This window comes from Chaetodon auriga, chromosome 8, assembly GCF_051107435.1.
Source record: "Chaetodon auriga isolate fChaAug3 chromosome 8, fChaAug3.hap1, whole genome shotgun sequence".
NCBI classification, from domain to species: Eukaryota; Metazoa; Chordata; class Actinopteri; order Chaetodontiformes; family Chaetodontidae; genus Chaetodon; species Chaetodon auriga.
In genome coordinates this window covers 23,306,942-23,327,521 of record NC_135081.1, presented here as the reverse complement: position 1 = coordinate 23,327,521, position 20,580 = coordinate 23,306,942, and positions in this window count along the sequence as shown.

The window sequence follows — 20,580 nt, the reverse complement described above, 5'->3', positions numbered from 1 at the left end:
AAGCACATCGATACGAGTCTGTTAATTACAATTTTAAAAAAAGTCCATCTCTGGTCATAGCAGACAATAATTACATCCTCTTGTGCAGACATTAAAGTAAATCAGATCCCAGGCCAATTTCTTAGAAAAAAACGTAGAGGTAGACACTTGTGCACACACACACAACAGACACATACTGTACCCCAAAAACAAAAACAACCACACATACACACGCACACACACACACGCAGTATTTTCAAAGTCATAAAACGAAGGGACTTCAAATGCAGCTATTTGTTTGGGGCCTGTTGTCGTGGGAATAGTCAGTGCGACTGTGCTGGTTCATTAGAATTCCTTTCAAGTTGTGGAGTGCGGCCTCCCTGTGTTCCTCTCCCCATATTCCCTGACCCCGATGCATCTCCATGGGGCTGAGGTAGGGCGGGGCACAGGGAGGGGAGGGGGAGGTAGGGGCTGGAAGTAAAGCACGGTGCGTTACACTGCAAACACACACACACACACACTTTTGGATGCGCACGTACTGTACTGTAAACACACACCGGAAAGAGTACTTGAACTGGATGTGAAGTCACCAGAACTCACACGAAAAGGAAGAGCAACAAAACACACACTTGCTGCAGCAGACACACACATTATATTTAATGCAGATAAACAAACACACACACACATACCCAGAACTCTCCTCCCTAACGGTGTCACCTCGCTGCATCACCCTCTCAGGGATGCAGGGGGGAGGTTCGCCTCAGCAGGCACAGCTCAACGCTCGGTCACAGGAGAGACTGCGATGTTGTGTTTTTGCCACCAGAGATGGTGGCAGGGAAAATTGTTTGTGTAATGCACCTGGATCTTTTCTGGCACACTTATAATTACTCCCCTCATCTGCTGCAAGAGCAGCTAAATGTTGCCTCAAAAGTCCTCAAAATGAAGATGAATTTAGAAGTGTCTCCATCAGGTGATGATTGAAAATGAGTGAGTGGCATTTCAAACATAAAACTCGATTACCAGCACGTGTCCTAAGATTAATAACGCATGCAAAGGAAAATGAAATTTCTCACATCTAATTATTATGGCACTGATGGATTCAAACACATTTTCTGTAAATACATGAGAAAAATGTAATAAGATCATTTCGTTTGTTTCCAGAAAGATTTCAGATTTTAACATCATCACAATGACTCATCTCAAAACATTAACACTTACTTCAAGAACAAGGAGAAACCAACTAAACATGTTGGCAGAACCATTCACTTCATGTAAGGAAAAAATATTTTAAGGCCAATATGCATTTCTTAAAGAGATGCAGAATATTTCACTTAATTACTTGCTGTCTATGTATTGCTTTTGGTTTTGGATAAAATGTTATAATGGTCAAAAAAAACAATGTTCAACATGATAAGAGACCGTTTTGTGACCGTACAAATACATAAATGATTATTTTGGCCTACAATACAGATCAGTGATGGTATATCAGTGAAGACTGAACAGTGAAGTATGTGCCAAATAAATCTTAGTTAAATTATCATGTAAGATGAGTCAGCATTTTTGTTGCAATATTAAGTGAAGCACTTATTATTGGGAGTTGAAAATATTAAATTTCTACTGCAAAATGATAGTGTTCATTTGTTTGCAGCACTGTCCAGTTTGCAGAGTGAAAATGGTGTGAACCGCGGCCTGTATGAGCTTTTTTTTTTTTTCCCCCCTCTCAGTTGGAGTGAGGTCACTTTGGCAGGCTGAGCTCCCGGACGAGACCCCAGCGGGTGCCAGACTGCAGGGAGAGGGACGCGGAGCTGCTGCCCGTCACAGCCCACTGGTCGCCTGACGGGCCCCAAGGCCTGCCAGACTGACACCACCCCCGGCCGGGCAGGAGGTAGAGAGGGGGCAGGGGAGGGGGCCAGGGAAGGGGTGTATGGAGGTGGAGGTTGGCATAGGGGACAATCAGTAGCCAATGCATTTATCTATTTCATATAGCAGGGTAGAGGGGGAGGGAACACTGAGAGAAGTTTCTGTCAATGGTACTGTACTGTGCCCACAGTAACGTGTGACTGAGGCTGTTTCAGGTGACAGAGAAACTGCAAAAGACAGGAATTACTCAGCTTATAATAGACAGACAGCTATACAGGCAATACGCAGCTGCACTAGTGTTGTATTTGAGTCAGAAAAAAAATCTGGCTGATAAAAAAAAAAAAAAAAAAAATCATGTATTATCTGCAAGAGAAGCCAAAGAATAAGATAGGGGTGAAAAAAGGATAAAGGAGAGTGAAAAACTAGTTGTGTGTGTCCCAGCATGTGTCTGAGGCTGGTGTGGAGGAGGGAAGAGGGCAACACTCACAGAGTCTCTCAGGCGTGTCCAGAGCATGAGCCAAGTACCTCTACTACATTCAAGTACGCGCACACACACACACACACACTCTCTCTCTCCTATACACCCAACACACCCGCACACAGACACGCAGCAATGTACATGCTTGCAGTTCATCGCACCGACACACACTCAAACTTTTACCCTGCAGTTATAAAGTTCATGCAAAGTCATACTGGACATGTATGTTCTTCTCCAGTTGTTCCAGTAGGACCGAGAACATCATTCTCTAACAAGACGTCTTATTTCACAGAGCCAAGAAAACACACACATCTCTATTGTCTGTGTGTATCTTAGTGATATTTTCCAAAGCTTTCCTGCGCTTATGTAAACATGACAGGTTTTGCATTCAGAGAAGTGCTTATCTCTCGACACTGAGTCAAGTTTGCAGCGCTCACTGCTTTTAGTAGCTCTAGCACTGGGGGATGGGATATCACATACAGGGAAATGCAACATATATATGTCATGTGTAAATGCATGAGTCTAACATTTACCTTGAAGAAATTCAAATTGAAACACACTTTTCATGCACACTCTTGCAGGTACACGTTATAAACACACACTAGCAAACATCCTCGCACATGGAATAAAGCAGTGGTTGGTGAGGGGAGCAGACTGAGTGTTGTCAAAGAGGGGTTCATGTTCTACGGCGGAGCGAACACTGTAACTTTGCAATTAAATAGTAAATGGATCAATGTTTGTATATGTTTGTGTGTGCATGTGTGTGTTTGGGGGGCCTCAGGGGCCCGTCCTAATGAGCTATCTGTGTGCATTTCTAACAAGAGCTCGGTGCAGCGCCCACGGCACTGTCATCCTGGGCCGCGGCTGACCTTGCTCGGCTGCTAGGCTGTGTCGTTTGCTATATTTATGGCACCACCACCATCTTGCTCTGTTTCTGTGTGTGTGTGTGTGTGTGTGTGTGTGTGTGTGTTTCTGTCAGTGTGTACATTCACCAGTGTGTGCATTCCAGGAGGGCGGGAGTGCAGGGGGGCTCACTCAGGAAGCAAATACTGTGTATATCAGCATAATGAATCAAGTGAGAGAGAGAAATAGACAGAGTGAGAGAGGAGGAGAAAGAGGGGAGGGTAGAAGGGAGGAAGGGATGGAGAAAGCCATTTTCCCTCTGCTGTTTTCTCCCCTCTCTGCAACCAACCCCTGTGGTGTTTGTTCCCCCTATTCTGCATTTGCCTTCTTCCCTTTCCCGCATGTTCCCTTTTGCCCCCCCCCCCCCCTTTATTTCTCTGCTTGGCCTGATCACAGAGCTGCTCCCTCCTTCAGTACAGCATTAACATGAAGCATTCAGGCATTGCGAGTCAGACTGGACATAGCTCTCATGAGCGTATTTGACACTCTATATGTGTTTAACACTGTCTCTGTGTCTGCTCCAGACTTACAGTATGAACCAGCCCAATGAGAATAGGAGATTTGAGCATTTAGACAATGTACACAGTAAAAATGTAAGCTGGTAGCATGCATCAATTCATGTTGAGCCACTGTGCATGCATACATGCAGCTCTATGAGTTTGGCACCAACCCCGACCCCCTGTTCGTTTCTGGGCAGGGGAGACAGGCTGGTGAGCACACACATGCACAAAAACACACACACATACACACACACACACACACACACACTAAGATACATACACGGCCTCAATATGCAAAGCTCCCCTGTGCTGGGTTAAGGGAGAGGGGCGTGCTGCTGTGAATACTCATCTGAGCCTGGCAGAGGGAGCTGTGTGTATCCCCCCATAACCTCAGGGCGAGGGGCAGGGGAGGGTGCTCCATTTGCGCGGGACACACATACACAAATGGAAACACACACATCTAAAAACACGTTGGCAGACACACACACACACACACACACACATAAACAGTAAAGTCAGACACATACAAGCTCATTCGCCAACACACACATATATAACCCATGCATACACACATTCGCACATGCGGGCGATAAGCGAAGAAGCACTATGGGGAGGGGGCGCCGTGACCAAAAGTAAAGTTTTAATTCGGTCCTCGGGGACACTGCTTACTCATCCAACTCCCCTAAGGACCGACTTCCTCTGAAATCTATTCAAATCACATCTCTCCTCCGCCTTTTATTGCATTTCTCATATCCCCCCATCACAAAGTGACAAATCACCACACACTTCACAGAGCCAACATCACTTTCTCTCCATTTTGGGGGACAGATAGATTTGGGGGATTTTTACTTTTAAAGTGATTAGAGAAACTCACTTCCTACTGGTTTTTCCATTATTTTCCATGAGCATTACTGTACATGAGTTGTCACTTCAGGAGTCCAGACATACCTTTACCTGAAGAAAACATGCAGCTGGAATTATTTCTTAGACGAAGGCTTATTTATCTGACAAGTTTGAAACTGAACCTCCCTCACTACTATATATGTACACACACACACACACACACACACACACACACACACACACACACACACAGATGTACATCACATACAGTATTTCAAGTCCCAGCACAACTGCCAAAGCAGCTCACACACTTTTGGCCTCCCTCTCAAATACACATCAAACACCAATTCCATCGCAAGCCCCCTCCCAAACATACAAACACACAAGTGTAGGAACACACTTTACTACTCAAGTCCCACACTTCCTGCCAGTGTTCTCCTCTCCATTCTCAATAAAGCAGGTGATGAGAGCGTTGAGGTCTAATTAGTTTATGCAGACGTATGAAGCTGGTGGGACAGGCAGCATTGTTATTATTTCTCTGCCAGCCCACTGCAGACAGACACACACACATACACACACACACACAACAACAACAGTGACACTTACAACGTCGCCTGCCGCATTCCCGACCACGCTCATCGTAGATGGTTGAGGGGGTGAAATGGTGGGGCGGGTGAGGCTGGATGAGAAAGGGGGTGTCAGGATGAGGAGAGCTGGTGTGCGGGCATGAGACGAGAGGGAGAGAAGCGCCACTTGATATATTCGTAATGTTCCTTAATATTTTCATTTTGATGTAATTTGTGGCCCCGGTTTTTTAAATATCCGCTCTGTAATAATGTTTAATTTCAAGGGTCAGTCTGCCAAGGAGTATATTAAAGCTGATAAAACTCATTTTCCACAGGCCCAATATCGCGCCCAGATCAGGTTAGGAGGCCAGCCTCCCTGAATATTTCATCTTTTATCATGCCGATAATGGGAAGATGACAGAGGCGCATTATTACAATGAGAGAATTGCTCATTTTCCTGACGGGGAGGGCTGCCTGGCTGCTTGGCTGCCTGCTTCCCTGACTGCCTGCATCAATGACTGGCTGGGGCTGCCGAAAGCCGAGGGCTCCACAGAGTGTTTGTCGCAATAAAAGAAATTTTTCCCTGGGAGAGGAGAGGTGACGAGTGGAGAGGAGGAGAAGAGGCGCAGGGAGGGGATGGAGGTAGAGAGAATGAGAGAGAGGTAAGAAAGAAAGTGAGAGAGAGAAAAGCAACTTTCTTCAACCACCTCACTTATTTGATTGCGATGAATAATAAATGTGCGCGCTTGCAGTTGCGGGGGGGGGGGGGGCTGAGCAATGGAGCAATAGCAGTGTGCGTGTATGTATGTGTGCTGGTGGTGGTAATGTGGCAGGGTAGGGGGCTAGGTGATAATCATAGATTTGAAGAGGGTCCCCATTCCGAATTAACCCATTTAATTGAGCCATTAGGAAAGAACAAAGCTGGGGCTATGGGACGAGGCGGGGTGCAGAGAGAAGGATGGGGGGGTCCAGTCCATCAGCAGCGTTGGGAATGGAACCTGCCCCGCACGCAAATGACTAACTGGACCATCTCTGGCGCCAGAGCAGCTTAATAAATGGACCCAATCAAGGCTGTTCTGGGGACCACCTGTGTCCCGTACAGGTCAGAACCATTAGACCCACATTAGAGGGCCATGATAGACGCAGGCGCCACTCCAGCCACCTCAATAATGAGGATAATAAGAGTACCATAATGGCATATTTATGGGCTGGCTAGAAAAAGAAGAGACTGGCTGCAGTGTTTTGGGTTTTTCAGAATGGAAGACGAGGAAAGGGTAGAACTCTGATTCACAGACAGGTGATTGTGTGAGACTGTATGGCTTTAGGCAATGTACAATATCATAGCCCACAATTTCAATTACCAACAAGATTACAGGACTTAATCCTTCACATATAAAAGCTTGTAATAAAAGAAGCCGCAAACGAGTAAACCAGGAGTGATCAGAATAAAATTACTCACAAGAGACCTAGTTATGATACATTTCCATTTCCACTGACTGCGCTGTGTGAAAGATCTGTCACACACCAGGTGGGCCTATCTTGGCATTTAATATGTTAATCTCTCATCTTCTTCTTCATTCAACTATTCTACTAGAGGCACCGCATTGAAGGAATTTTCCCCTTTTCTGTCTCTCTCTCCAGTACTCCAATCTTGACACTTCTCACTGCGCCACAGGCACTGGTTGCGACAGAGACTGCCGTGAACTACGGATGGGAATCTTTAACCACCTACTCATTTAAACATCATGGTCAACCTAAAAAACACTAATCATTTAAATCAAACATTTTTGTAGCGCTTATCAAATCTGTGTCTACAAACCAGTCAAGATCTGTGTGTGTGGTGGAGGAAGGGGGCCCACCAGTACCTGAAGCTATAGCAGCTGGGCAGGCGTCATCTGTGCAGCGAGCCTGTTCCCCATCCCTGTGGAAACTGCGATGAAATAAAGTAACGTACAAAGTTAAGCTTCAGTTCAGTTTAGTTTTGCCTGCCGTTTCCACTTCCCTTCTTGGTTTCCCACTTGCACTCTCTCTGGTTCTCCTCCCACCTGTTATCCAGCGTTTCTGCATCCAGGCAAAAGTAAAGGTACTTTCAGATACAAAGCTTATCTTTGTGTTCATTAACAAGCATAAATTTGGGTTTTGTTTTGTTTTGTTTTGTTTTTTTGGTGCATGTTTACTGCTCACAAACAGCCACATGATCTGGCACAGGTGCACCACCACCACAGTGGGACACAGAGTTACTTTGGTTGCTGTCCTGTACCTGTGCTGGTCTGGCTAGAGGCATATCATCATGCTGCAGCACATACGGCGCCACTGAATCCTTTGCTGAAGTTGAAACATCAACAATACAGCAGATGCATTCTCCTCCTTTTGTGTCTTTCCACCGACTTTGCATGCATTTGCACCATTCAATTCAAAATGCACTACAACAGTATGGTGTGTGTTGTTGTTGTTGTTGTTGTTGCTTGCTGCTCAGATGATCAGCTTGTCTTCTGATTTGAGAGGACTACTACAGGACATTTAAGTTTGTCCTGCCTTCTTTCCACCATGTTTCATCCTCCTGGTGTTAAAAGGGCACTGGCGGGTGTGGGAGAGGTAATAAGCACTTCAGAGCAATGAATAATGTATTATGTTGAACTGAAGTTAGAAGAGTCATCCACATGATGATGTCCTGGCAAATGAATGGTTACTGGCTGCTACAGAGCATGGATTTCAAAGGGGTAACAAGGGGGGGCTCTCAGATTTGGCAACTACAGTTTGGCCAAAATAACATCTTTACAAGCTTGTCAGTGATGTCAAGCCAGTGTGTTAGCTATTGTACAAGAGCTTATCCCAAGCACAACCCATCCATCCTTAACCATCCTCCAAAAAGGTGCCAGACACTTTGGGTGCATCCCTGTGGAGAGGAAGAGGAAGTGATGAGTACCCCAAAGGGCAACGGAGGTCACCGCTGACCAGCGTGACTGCCAATGACCCCAGGGAAGGGTGGGATGGAGTCAATGTGTCTGGACCCCCACCCCAATCCAAAAAAAAAAAAAAAAAAAAAATCTGTCACCGTGTCAGAGGGGTGAAAGGGAGGTGGTGGGTTGGGCCAGAGCTTAGGGGGAGTGGGTGATGGTGGGTACCAGACTGGGGCACCTCGGGGGACTTTTGGAGAGGAAGAGCCATGCACCATGTCTCCTGCTACCAACCGTAGTTCCCTCATTTGATTGTGAGTCCATGAATAATGCATGGCGGATGGGACTGAAGGAGGGGGAAGGATGGAGGGGTGGGGGGGGGGACCTCAACCTTAAAGGGGCCCTGCCACAGTGGGAGTCATTACCGATGAACAACCACACTGATGAGCCACGGAGAGAGAGAGGGATAGGAGAAAGAGGGAGAGAGGTGGGGAATGAATGGAGAAGAAAAACAAACAAGCTGTAAAAAAACAGAAGGATGCCCATGAAACCAGGCTTCTCAAACATTTCAAGCATGCCGCTTATTGAGTGTTTTTCCCTCCCCTGTTTTCATCACTCTGTATATGTTTTGTTGTTGTTTTCATCTGTTCATTCATCTATCCATAATTCAAATTGGGAAAATGCTTGACACTTTTTCTCGCTGTTTGTATTTGTTGCCTTGGTTCTTTATAACACGTTTTATCTTTCTACAGGACAGTGATGAGCAGATGTTGTAAATGTACAGTAAAAACTTTAAATATTGTAGTGCAACTCATGACTACAGCGGAAGGCAAAGCACCCACTGGCTCACAGAGCTAGGGATGTTCAAGATATATCCATGATTGGTGAAAAAGCTTTAAGAATGTGATATTCTTTGATCAAGAATACATCAACTGGTACATTATTTTTCATGCCTTGGAAACCACTTCTCACTATGTAGGTCTTTAAAATGGCTGAACTGATGGCAAATTTTTATGCAGCTGGAACAACCGCTCCACGTGTAACATGAACGACTGTGATCAGTGTGGCTTTCCATAAGACAGGAACTCCAAGCTAAAAGTTTATTACAGAGCCTCTCATCTGCAGCTCCATATCTAACAGTTCACTGTGCAGCACACGTACTGTGTAACTGCCTAACTTTTCTAAAAAAAAAAGAAATTACAGTCAAGTGATGTAAGTTGTCAGCTAACTAATGTTGTCAAGTGGCTCTTTGGCCTGATACAAAGAGCCATACTGGCTTAGGATATCCAATACCAGTCAATTACAATACTGTATGCCTTGACTGACAAATTTACAATATGACTCAGTATGATGTAAACAGTTAGAGCATATTTTACTTTTCGGGTGTTTTCACATCTAACCTCTGTCAGCTGTCAACTGAACCCCTGAAAAGAGGTGGTCTCACTTCGGCCCCAAATGAACCCTGGAGCGGTTCAGTTGTGGTGGGAATGTGATCCAACCTCGATCTGATCCCACCACTAAGCGTACTCTCCAAGTTTGAGTGAAACAACTCCCCCAGCCAAGTGTTTTGTGCACAGTGTTATATGGATGAGCAAATGTAACAGTTGCTAGGAACTAACCAGGGTATGAATCAAGGTCGCACCTGGACCAGTGCAATGCTGTACATTGTATTTGGCCAGTGGACCTCCTTCAGGACCTTCTTCCTGTGTTTACATTCTTGCTCACACCCCAGACACAATGAGTGAAGTGAACGTTCTCTCTGACTTGTGGTGCTGCATTCTGGTCCAGTTGGATTTTTCTCTGCGTGCAAAGAAACCAGGAGGAAAACGCTCCAAGTTCATCAACTCAACAACTGCTTCGGACCAGAACAAACTACTTATAGTTGTGAAAAGGTCCTTAAAGAGGACATGATTACTGAGTGCTGAAAGGATGATGACAATATTTGACAGCTGCAGTATGTATAAACCTAATTATTTGAACTATAGACAATCACTGATGCACACATTTAGTGCACACACACTCATCACAACAACGCGGTGTGCTACACTTGGACAATGACTAAAGGTTGGAAAAAAGACTCGTACTTGCAAATCCATAGAAACACAATTTCTTTCCGCATATGCAAGTTGGTGGAGCAGGAGGTGGGTGGGAGAGGGAAATGAGCAGAGCCAACCAGCAGTATTGCTGCTGCTAGCAAAATGTTCGTGTGTGTCTGTGCAGGTGTGCATGTTATCTTGTGTGTGTATGTGTGCTTGAAAGCCATTCCTGCGGCAGCAGCTAAGGCGCTGTAGCAGGACTAGGTGTTATCACTCATTCTGATTCCGTATTACAGCATGACGGATGGGCCCCCGCGGGCCGGTGAGCGTCGCTACGCGCTTATTACCGCAGCTCTTAAGTGGGAGTTGATTTAGCTTAAATAGGTTGTTTCATAAGGAGAAGACACCAGCGCTGTCACCACTGCTCTGCTCCTCGCTACAGCAAACTGCCACTCTAATTGAATAATGCCTCCTCTACATACCTATTAGGGTGCTTAGGTACATAGTGTGCCCCAATAATTGCTTATACAACCTGGCTAATTTGGCCTTCACCCCCTGCACGCACACGCACACACACACACACACACACACACACACACCCACACACACACTATGTGGGTTACTATTTTACAGCTACCCCTGTTTGAAAATCATCACTATTTCTGCGGCATATTAGTAAAAACAAAACAAATAGACCTATATTTGAGTCATAAATTCAGGATTTGATGCTGCATATCTAATTTGATACTCCTTTAACCTGAATCCAATGGAATCACTGGATTCCGAATGCTATAAAAGTGCAAATAGGCCTACACTATAAAGGATTAGTGTTTCATTAGCATATCACAGGGAGATATTTGAGCATGCATGTTCCAATAATACAAGTGCCATGGTGTTTTAGCGTGGAGGTGGTTACGATGGGAGGAGGTTCAGATAAAGGCATTTCGATTAACGAAACGCTGATCCGTTTCCCTGTCTCTGTTGCCTTTAAGAGATTATTGCTGATGCAACAGTGCAATGGCATGTGAATTGTGCGCCGCTGTGGAGTGGAACCTGTGCCAACTCTCTGTAAGTGAACAAGGCACCATGGATTCTTGCCAGCAACAACATACTCCCGGGGAAGCCAAAGTTGGCCGTCAATCATGAGCCCTCAAATGGAAACGCACCCATTTTTCACTAGCCCCCCACTTCGCTCAGTTTGTCATACACGCGGATATTCATACACATGCAAACACAAAGGGGTGATGAAAAAAAAAAAAGAAAAGGGGAAGTATTTCAGGGGAAGGTTTGATCAGGTCCCAGAATGTCTTGATTAATCCTGAGCACCTGCACTAAATTTAACTGTGATTTGAAGACCCCATGAAGTCCCCAGGATCACTTGCCTTGGGTCAGAAATGGTCAGATTAGAGTGTAAATTGACTCACTGAACAGAATTGAAAACATGTCTGTAAGAGATGATGTCAAGACAAGCAGATCTTTGGTAAATCCGAGTCGTTTAGATCATTAAAGTAATCTTTAATTCAGAGTTAAATGCGTATTGTATCTATATGCTGCGCAGAGACATCCTTGCCCCACTAGTTTGCTGTCCCTTTTTGGTTATATCAGTGAAAAGTCTGTATTCTCAAATGTAAATTTCTGGCATTTTCTGGACTTTTTTTCTGACATTTTCTCTCTTCACTGCGGAGCTGGTCTGCTAGTAGAAGCAAAGGCCAAACATAAGAACTACAAGTATGACAGAGAATATATCAAAGTTGATTTTTCTGTTCTTGGTCTACTATCTATGGACCTAGCAAAAGCCTGCCTGAACAAAAAAAAAATAAAAATCATCCATTCCACTGAAAGCAACTGTTCTTACTATCATCAGACCTATTACGAGGGAATAAACCTGAATTAATTAGATTTCTATACAAGACATTCAATGTTTTTCAGTCCTGTTGCACTACTCGTCCTTTCAAACACACTTTATGTTTGTCATTCATTGACACACAACGCGTCCCGCAAACAGACACAAAATCAAACACACGAAAATTTCATCCCACAAACACACTCACTCATATGCACACATAAAAATTACAGAATATATATTTGTACAAAGTATGTGCACACGTGCCCACACATACACAGCCCTGTGGGTGCTTTGGTGTGCCACCCCGCTCTCTTTCCCATGCGTGCTTGCTGTGCCCTCTGGTTGGCGGTGATTGATGACGGCCATGGAGAGGCAGATCATTTGGGTGGCCCCATCTACACAGGACGTAAATCAAATCAGCTTTGCTAATGATTCTCAGACGCTCATCTGGCAGCCGCAGCCAGAACCCTATCGGGTCTTTCATGGAGGGACAAAAGAAACATCAATAAGTCCCAGAACGATTTTATTTGACCATCCGTTCCAGGGATTGACGTCCATTTTCTTAAAGATTTCTAGGTGAAAGAGAGGCACCTCTGTCTAGGAAAAATCGAGGCCTCATCATCTGTGCTGCATCACAAGTGTGAAATTGATGCACGTGTGGTGAGTGGGCATGTGTGTGTGAATCTCTATGGATATGCACCTATTTAGATGTGATGCAAGGTGATGTAATGTAGCTGAGGAGGGAAACGATTGCTTCATTGGAATATCTGATATCAGCTCTGGCAGGTAGAGAATCTCAAACATGACGAAACAATCATGCAGGTAGCGATGGTGAAGGGGATGGAAACTCCAGGATACAAATCCAGCTTCCAGACCATCCACACTGTCTCTGAACGAGTCAGTGAATCCAATCCTGTTGCTAGCTATGATGTGATGGATAACCCTGGCATGTGAGAGGACCTCAGCCCTCAGGCCTCCGGGGGTGACCCATTACAACTTTTCATTAAAACGTCTGTCCGATGCACCGCCTTGATTTGTCCATAATTTATGATGCCATTACAAGCTAATTAGTGCCAGGATCCCTCTGCCCTGCACGGCATGCCAGGCTCTTGGCAGTTACGAGAGGGCACACACTGCTGGCTTTAGCTGCACAAGTATTAGTACAGGCTACTCTTACCAGTCTAGTTTTCATTTTCCCTTTAAACTGTGGCTGTAAAGGACGGTAAATACAGTGCTCTGTGTACACAGTACACATCAGAAACATTATACGAGTAAATCTCACCACTGGTGCTGTTCACACTTTCAGACTTTGTGAAATTATACTTTCAACTGTGCAAAACTTGTTTTCGGTCCACAAACAGCCATAACTTAGATGATTATTTCGGCATTGTGTATACAATGCAGCAATCTGTTTTGAATTATTGTCATTTTATTTTGACGCTTGCACTTTCTGGAGACCACTTCATAAGCAAGCAGTGGTTGATGGATTGCTTTATCCTCTGATTTTCTGACGATAAGTTTGGAGGTGCCCATGCCAACTCTCAGTTCAGTATAAACAAACCACTGCAGCAGCAGTTGTAAATTTGCCAGGACTTCTCAAAAACTGCCCCACCTCACCCTATATTTGGAACCCAAAAGCTCTTCTCGGTTACAGGTGGAACGAATGTTAAGCAGTGATAGCAACAAAATATTTTAAGTGTCTAATAGACGTGTGATTATTAACTGTCCTTTACAAGATGTAAATCAGGATTCCTTTGTTCTTACACTTATTTGGCCCAAGCAGAGGCCTTGTAAAATTCAAAATGTGCATCATCTGCGTCCAGAACAAATGTTTAACAGTAGCCTAGCAGAGCAGAGAGTGACTGTCCTCAGCAGCTTGTCTATAAGATTGGAGGGGAGGGGGGTCTCATCAAAGCCAGTGCACCCATGCATGAAAGTCAATCCACTGCTTGTGTGTGTTTTATTTATTCATTAGTGACACGCAGCTTGAAAAGGAAGAAGAAAAAAGACAAGAAAGTTCCATTCAAATAAGCATGGCATCCCCGGAGCGGGATTGTAAGAAAGAGAGAAACAACAGGGGAGAGATAAAAGTGTGTGTGTGTGTGTGTGTGTGTGTGTGTGTGTATGTGTGTAGGAAAACAGGGTGCTGGAGGAAAGGGAGATGAGGGAAGAGTAGGATGACTTCTTTTAATTTGGGGAACCCCTCGGGGGAAATCGAGGCCGTGAACACGCAATTATGACAGTCATCAGTGAAGCGCGCACGTGAGGAAGTGGGGCGTCGAGCGTAAAAAGAAAATATCAGGATGGAGAAGAAGGAAATGATTTGAAGTATTATTATCTCGAGTCTCAGTCGCCCTTCCCCCACTGATAATCACTGATACACACATGCAAAGTGTAAATGCGCACACACACACACACACACACACACACACACACACACTCACATCTTGTGCTTCATTTTGGAAATGATAAATGTAACTAATACGCAGGTAATCTATTACAATTAACTGACAGTTTTGGGGGTAGGGGAGGGGCAAGACCATCATCACTGGCCAATTATCATCTTATTATGGGTGGTAAGTGGCCTCATATTAGGGTCAGCGCCCCTCATTTCAAGGGAGAAAATAATTGTTAACCTCTGTAATAGCGATACACAGAAACTATTTAACACACCCCAGGGGAATCTCTCACGCCTCACACACACAAACTGTGTGTGAGGGCATTGGCCAGAAGTTCAAATGACTTCCTACAAAAACGCTGCATTTCCAAGGTGCTTGGATCTCAGATTTATCCAATATATCAAATGCAGCAATGTATGCATCTGATGTCGATGAATGGGTAATAAAAATGGTCAACTGGTTAAGATGTCAATTATTGTAATCAGTGTAATTCTGGAACTCATTTGTACATGAAAGCACACTTGTGTTTCTATCTACTCAGACCACCTCTTGTTATATTTTTCAAATTTAAGAAAATGGGGAGTTATGCAAAAGCCTCTCTCAAATCACAATGAAACACTGAGAGAAAATAATCTTAATTCCCCCCCTGAACAAAAAAGTTGTATTCAGCCTTTAATTTGACACAATCTAGAGAGACAAAGACAGAAAGGGAACTTTTTGGTTTATGGATTCAGTGTTGCTGAACACATGACGAAGGTAAAATTCTCATTGGACTGAACAAGAATATTTTTAAAATAATCACATCTTTGACTCATGGCAAGTGCAATAAACTAGTCGGAAATCTAAGATTTGGCAGCATCTTTAAACGCTGATTCCCCGTCAAAACAATGTAAGCGATGGCAATGGAAAATCTATAAGGATATATCCAGTGCTGCACTTCACCTCAGCAGTCCACAAGAAGAGACAAGAGACCCAGTAAAGTGAGTTTTCCAATAACTTTTTCTTTTGAGTCAGGTAAAACCAAATCCATTTATCTTGCAGATAACAGTCAATCTTATATGAATGCCTCTTCTAAGTCAACCTGGGGTATATGATTTTAGGAAATCGCTGTTTGCAAATAACTTTCAATTCCTTTCTGGCTTAAATCAAGTTTTTCAGGAAATCCTCTTTGTGGTATATTGCATCTGGCTGAGTGGCCTTTATTGTGCTGGCTCTCAGGTGGGCTTTTATATAGGAAGCCCGGACCCTGGGGTCCTGTGTCGCCTCCGGCTTATATTGAGACAGACACTGAAGTGACGATCTCCCCCAATAGCCTCACTTCCTCACTCAGCGAATCCTCCTGTAAGTGTGTTACCTGTCCAGGAGTGTGGCTTAGATAGAATGAAACACTCACTTGTCACTTTTATTAACCCTCTTATACCCCCGTTTCCCTCAAACACCCCCCAGACCCCACCCCCACCAAACCCCACCACCTCCTACTATCGCTCTAACCCTCTCTTCCCACCCAACAAAATCCCCATCTTTCTTTTCTTTTCTCCCCTACATTAACCCGCAATTCTCCCTATCACACCCCCTGAAGCCAAAATCATCTCCATTTTGCATAATGCTCCATTTAAACTGATAGCGGTGACATGAGCGGGAGGGCACTCGGAGTGAGATGGAGAGAATGGGGAAGTGATGAAGCTTTGTCCTCTCTTTCTAACTCACTCTCACTCTCTGTCTCTCTCCCTTTGTGGCTGGCTGTGACCCCTGGTGGCAGTTATTATCCACAAGGTCACAGTTGGTCCCTTGTCCCACGAGCAGGACACAACCCCTCCTAATGTAGTCCCCCACTAGGCCTGCTCCTCTGAAGCCATACACTCAATGCAGCACACACACATATACACACACAGTACACAGTCTACCCTGCACATCCATCCAGCAAGCTTTACTCCCTTCTGCCACTGCTAGTCGAGTGTGGTTCCTGGAAGCAGGAGGAGACGTGATGTAAGGCGGGAGGTCTATTATGTCGTCAGTGTGATACTGATTCATGACTTCAGGCATTATGCATGTGTCACAAGGTAGTGTTTTATTTTTATAGAATACTTAGGAGTTATTTCAACACAGAATAGCGCTGAATGTGCAAGCTGAGATGAGGGGTCACGTGTAGGAATTGCTTTATTGTAAGCGCTTAAAAGCTAAAAAGATTGGGAAACACATTGCAGATCAGGTATAGCTTAGACCAGCTGCTTCTTATTTTTTTTAACAGAATAATGTCAAACACAGTTTAAATGTTAAATATATCCTTTTGTTCCACATACGCTCATGTTCAGCTATTCACTGGGATGGATTAATTGCTGCCAGCTGTCTATTCTCACTTGATCAGATTGTGTTGCCCCGATCATAAATTTTACACATTACGTAAGTTTCTCTGGAAGAGAACATCTGCGAATATAAACATTGGTAAGGATGTACAAGCTTTTCACCAGGCTGAAGAATTTTGTAAATGTACAAAATACATCGCTGATCCTAAATCAACTCATCCTCGCTGACAAACCAAAAAGTAGAGTAAAACTCCAAAAAGAGACTTTTAAAAGATTTCAGACAGAAAACAATGACAGAAACAAGCTCTGTCGACATCTCTATCTATCTTTGCTTGTGTGACACTTCCTTAAATATTCCAATCGAGAAGTGGGCAGAGACACAACACAGCCTCATGAATTCAAATGGGCGATGCCCGGAATGCCAATGGTTTCAGTCTCTCCTGCTGCTACCAATTTATATTTTCCATATGGGTCCTTAAACGGCAAATGGAAGTCAGTCCGTGCCCTTCTCTCCCTCCCTGGCTCCCCCCTGGGGACAAAGGCGGTCAAAAGTCAAGGAAATTTCTGATTCCTCAGCACAGCACACCAAGGGCACCTAAACACAAACCAAACAGCTCCCACAATGCCTCGCTGTTGGCAAACTTGGGTTTCCTCCCTCAGAGATCTGCTAGTATTCTAAATGGTAATTATTACTCACACACACACACACACACACACATACACACACACACAAATTCGCAGGCGTGCATACACACTACCTGGACTGTACAGATGAAATGCAAAAGACAAAGAGGAGAAAGGGAGGAGTTCAGGGAGAGGCAGAGAAGAAAATGAGATGTAGCAAGAAAAAAACGGAGGAAGTGTAGCAAATCAGAAAAAAAGAGAATGTAGGAGACAAAAAAGTGGAGGGTATGTAAATGTGGAGTCAGAGAGTTCAGGAGGAGAGAGGAGGTATAATGTGCTGAGCTGACCTGGGGGCCGCGGGGCTGAGTGTCCAGGGGCCAGTGGGGGACGGTGGCCAGATCTCAGTGGTTATCATTATGTTGAGGGGGAGGTGTTCTCCATCCTTCTCTCAATCCCTCCTCCCCTCATATCTCAGACTCCATTTCTGTCCCAGGGCAAAGGTGAGGCGGCCTGGGGAATGGCGGAAGGTGAAGGGTAACGCACGGCGAGCTCGGGGTCGGTGGCTGTCGTTAGCGATGCAGCTTGACCTGCTCACCTATAACTTGAAGTTTTACTCCTCAAGGTTTTTTTTTTTATATATATATATATATATATACTTCTTTTTTGTCACGCGCTGTCGCGTTCCATCACAGCTGCCAGACCAAGCTGGAATAGATGAAATGTCCCCTCCTGAATTTTAATACATCAAATGTTTCATTGGGGGAACTTGTTGGGCCAAGTTTGCCAAAAAGTCTCAGACAGAATCAAAAAGATAGAAATGTTCTTTTCCAAGAAATTCTTACCAAGCAAAATGACATGATGTTAATCATCAGATGAATTTGGGGGGGGGGGGGCAAGTATGTGTAAACAGACAAGGGTTTTGATGGTTTAAGAAGACACAATGAGACACATAGCTAAAAACAAGGACAACACAGCCAAACTAAGATATACAGAAAGACACGCACATACATGTCTGTGATAAAGAGAATCTAAGCACAGAATATATGATGTATCCTATGACTTCTTACTGCGAGAGAAGTTCACGATCCCTGTAGAAACAATTAGAGATAAAGGTTGTTTTATTACGTCTCATCCAGGTATATCGTGCCAAATGATTCTACAGATTCTATGAATGGTTAAAAAAAAAAAAAAAAGAGTGAATAAAGGAGTTCAAGTGGGAGATGAGAAGGTAGAAGGACCCTTACACCTCAGATCTAAGAGATCAAACACACACACACACACACACACACACACACACACACACACACGCCTGTCTAAAACACATGGCACTTTCCACAGATTAGAAATCATCTCAGTTTACAAAACCCTCGCTCCACAAAAGGTGTTCTTTTCACAGAGATGAGGCCGTCGGCGCAAAGAAGAGCCCCAGGCCCTTTCATTGTCAAGCTCTTTTCTTTTCTTTTCTTTGCCGCCAACAACACCGCCCTCTTTATCAGTGCAATTACAGCACAAACAGACTCATCATTGGCCCAACTGTCCTCTCCTATCGCCTCCATTTCCACAAGCAACCTAATTAGTCCTAAAGAGAGAAAAGCCGATGAGCTGAGGAGAGTAGAGAGGCAGAGAGAGAAAAGACCAGCTATCATGTCCATTTGTGTGGGTTTGGAACAGCAATTGTATGTGTTTGTGTGTGTCTGTGTACGGATGTATTTTTCCCCTCTGTTTTTCCCTTTCTTTTTGTTGTTGTTGTCCTCACTCTTTCTATCTCCTTTTTTCCCAGAGAAAGAAAGCCTTCAAAGGAGCGATTGTGCAGGGCGGCTGAAGTGGTCTGTTGGTAAGCGGACAGCAGAGCAACACAACAAACATGGCTGGCACTAATCAGGGCCCCGGCTAATGTAAACAATGTCATTTTTTGCCCTTAATGAGCCAATTTTCCGCAGATACGAGAGGGCTAACAATTGGGGCAGCGCCTTTGATGTGATTCATCTGAAGGTTTGTTTGTGATCGCTTGGCACTTTTTGTTGGAAGCCCTGCGCCCAGCTGCTTTCATCTACCCCTGAAAAGGGAGAGCCACGACTCACTTGGGTACAGAGGGAGGGGGGAATAAAAATAATAATTTTCTTTTCTTTCCCTTTTTTTTTTAAAGACAACCACCCTCCCCCTTTTATTATAAACTAGTCCTAATCAGCTGACCGGCCCCCTCTTTTTTGTCTCCCTCCCCTTTAGCCTCACACACACACACACTTCTGTGAACATGCATACATATACAAGAGTGAAGGAGCATGGTCCGTGAGGGATGGGGAAAAAAAAAAAGAGAACGAGCATCGTTCGTGCCGGGTGTCTATAGCGATCAAATAGCGAACTCATTAAAAGGCGCCCCGGTGTGCAAGCGGTGGACACTGACAGGGCCTTCATTAACATGGTGCTGACAAAAGGTGAGGCAGACCAAAGAGGCAGCCGGCAGGCCAGGTGTGTGTGCCGCGGCGCCTTTCAAGATGGCACCATAGCCAGAGGCTGGCGGGATGGCAAGTACACATTGACCAAGAACAAGCTGGTTCTGGTGTGTGAGAGAGAGAGAAATAAATACAGACAGACTCGGATACAGACATAAAGAGTTTTTCAGTGCGCACTAAATCCTCCAAACTTCCCATCTGCGGTATGTTCAAGTCAGGCTTATCCTGTCAGTTCACTTCCAAACACTTCACAAAGCAGATCAGAAAGCAAGACTTTCCATGAAGTTCCTGGACCAGGAAAACATGTCTGATGCTGATTATCATAATAAAGTGAACTCTTCAAAGTTCAGTAAAAGGCCACAAGAACACAAAAACAACAAAAACAGAACAGAAAAGCGGAAAGAGAGAGGTATTGATGTAATGAAGGTAGTCAAAGGTAGTGACCAAAGGCAATTCATCGCCCCATGTCCAGGCCTATTCCAATCAATCACTGGAGCTGAAGTGAAGTCATCTCCAGGCTAGTCAGTCAGCCAGGCCCCCATTACATCCACATATACACACACACACCCACCCACGGACACACACCTCTGCCTGCCTCTCTGGCCATGAGTCAGTGGCCCTCTGGGGCCATACACACACACACTGCACCTGCTGGGCCCTGCAGTTACCAGCTGTCAACTCCACGTGCTCTGTGCCGTCTGTTAGTGTGTGTGTTAGTGTGTGTTAGTGTGTGTGTCTGTGTGTGTGTGTGTGTGTGTGTGTGTGTATAAACAGTAAAGGGTTGCAGCAAAGTTACACACCTCAGCTGGACCATGAACACAGAGGAAGTGTTGATGAGGGACCTTCAAGGACATTTCCGTGCATTCAACAAATGTTCAAACAAAACCACATGA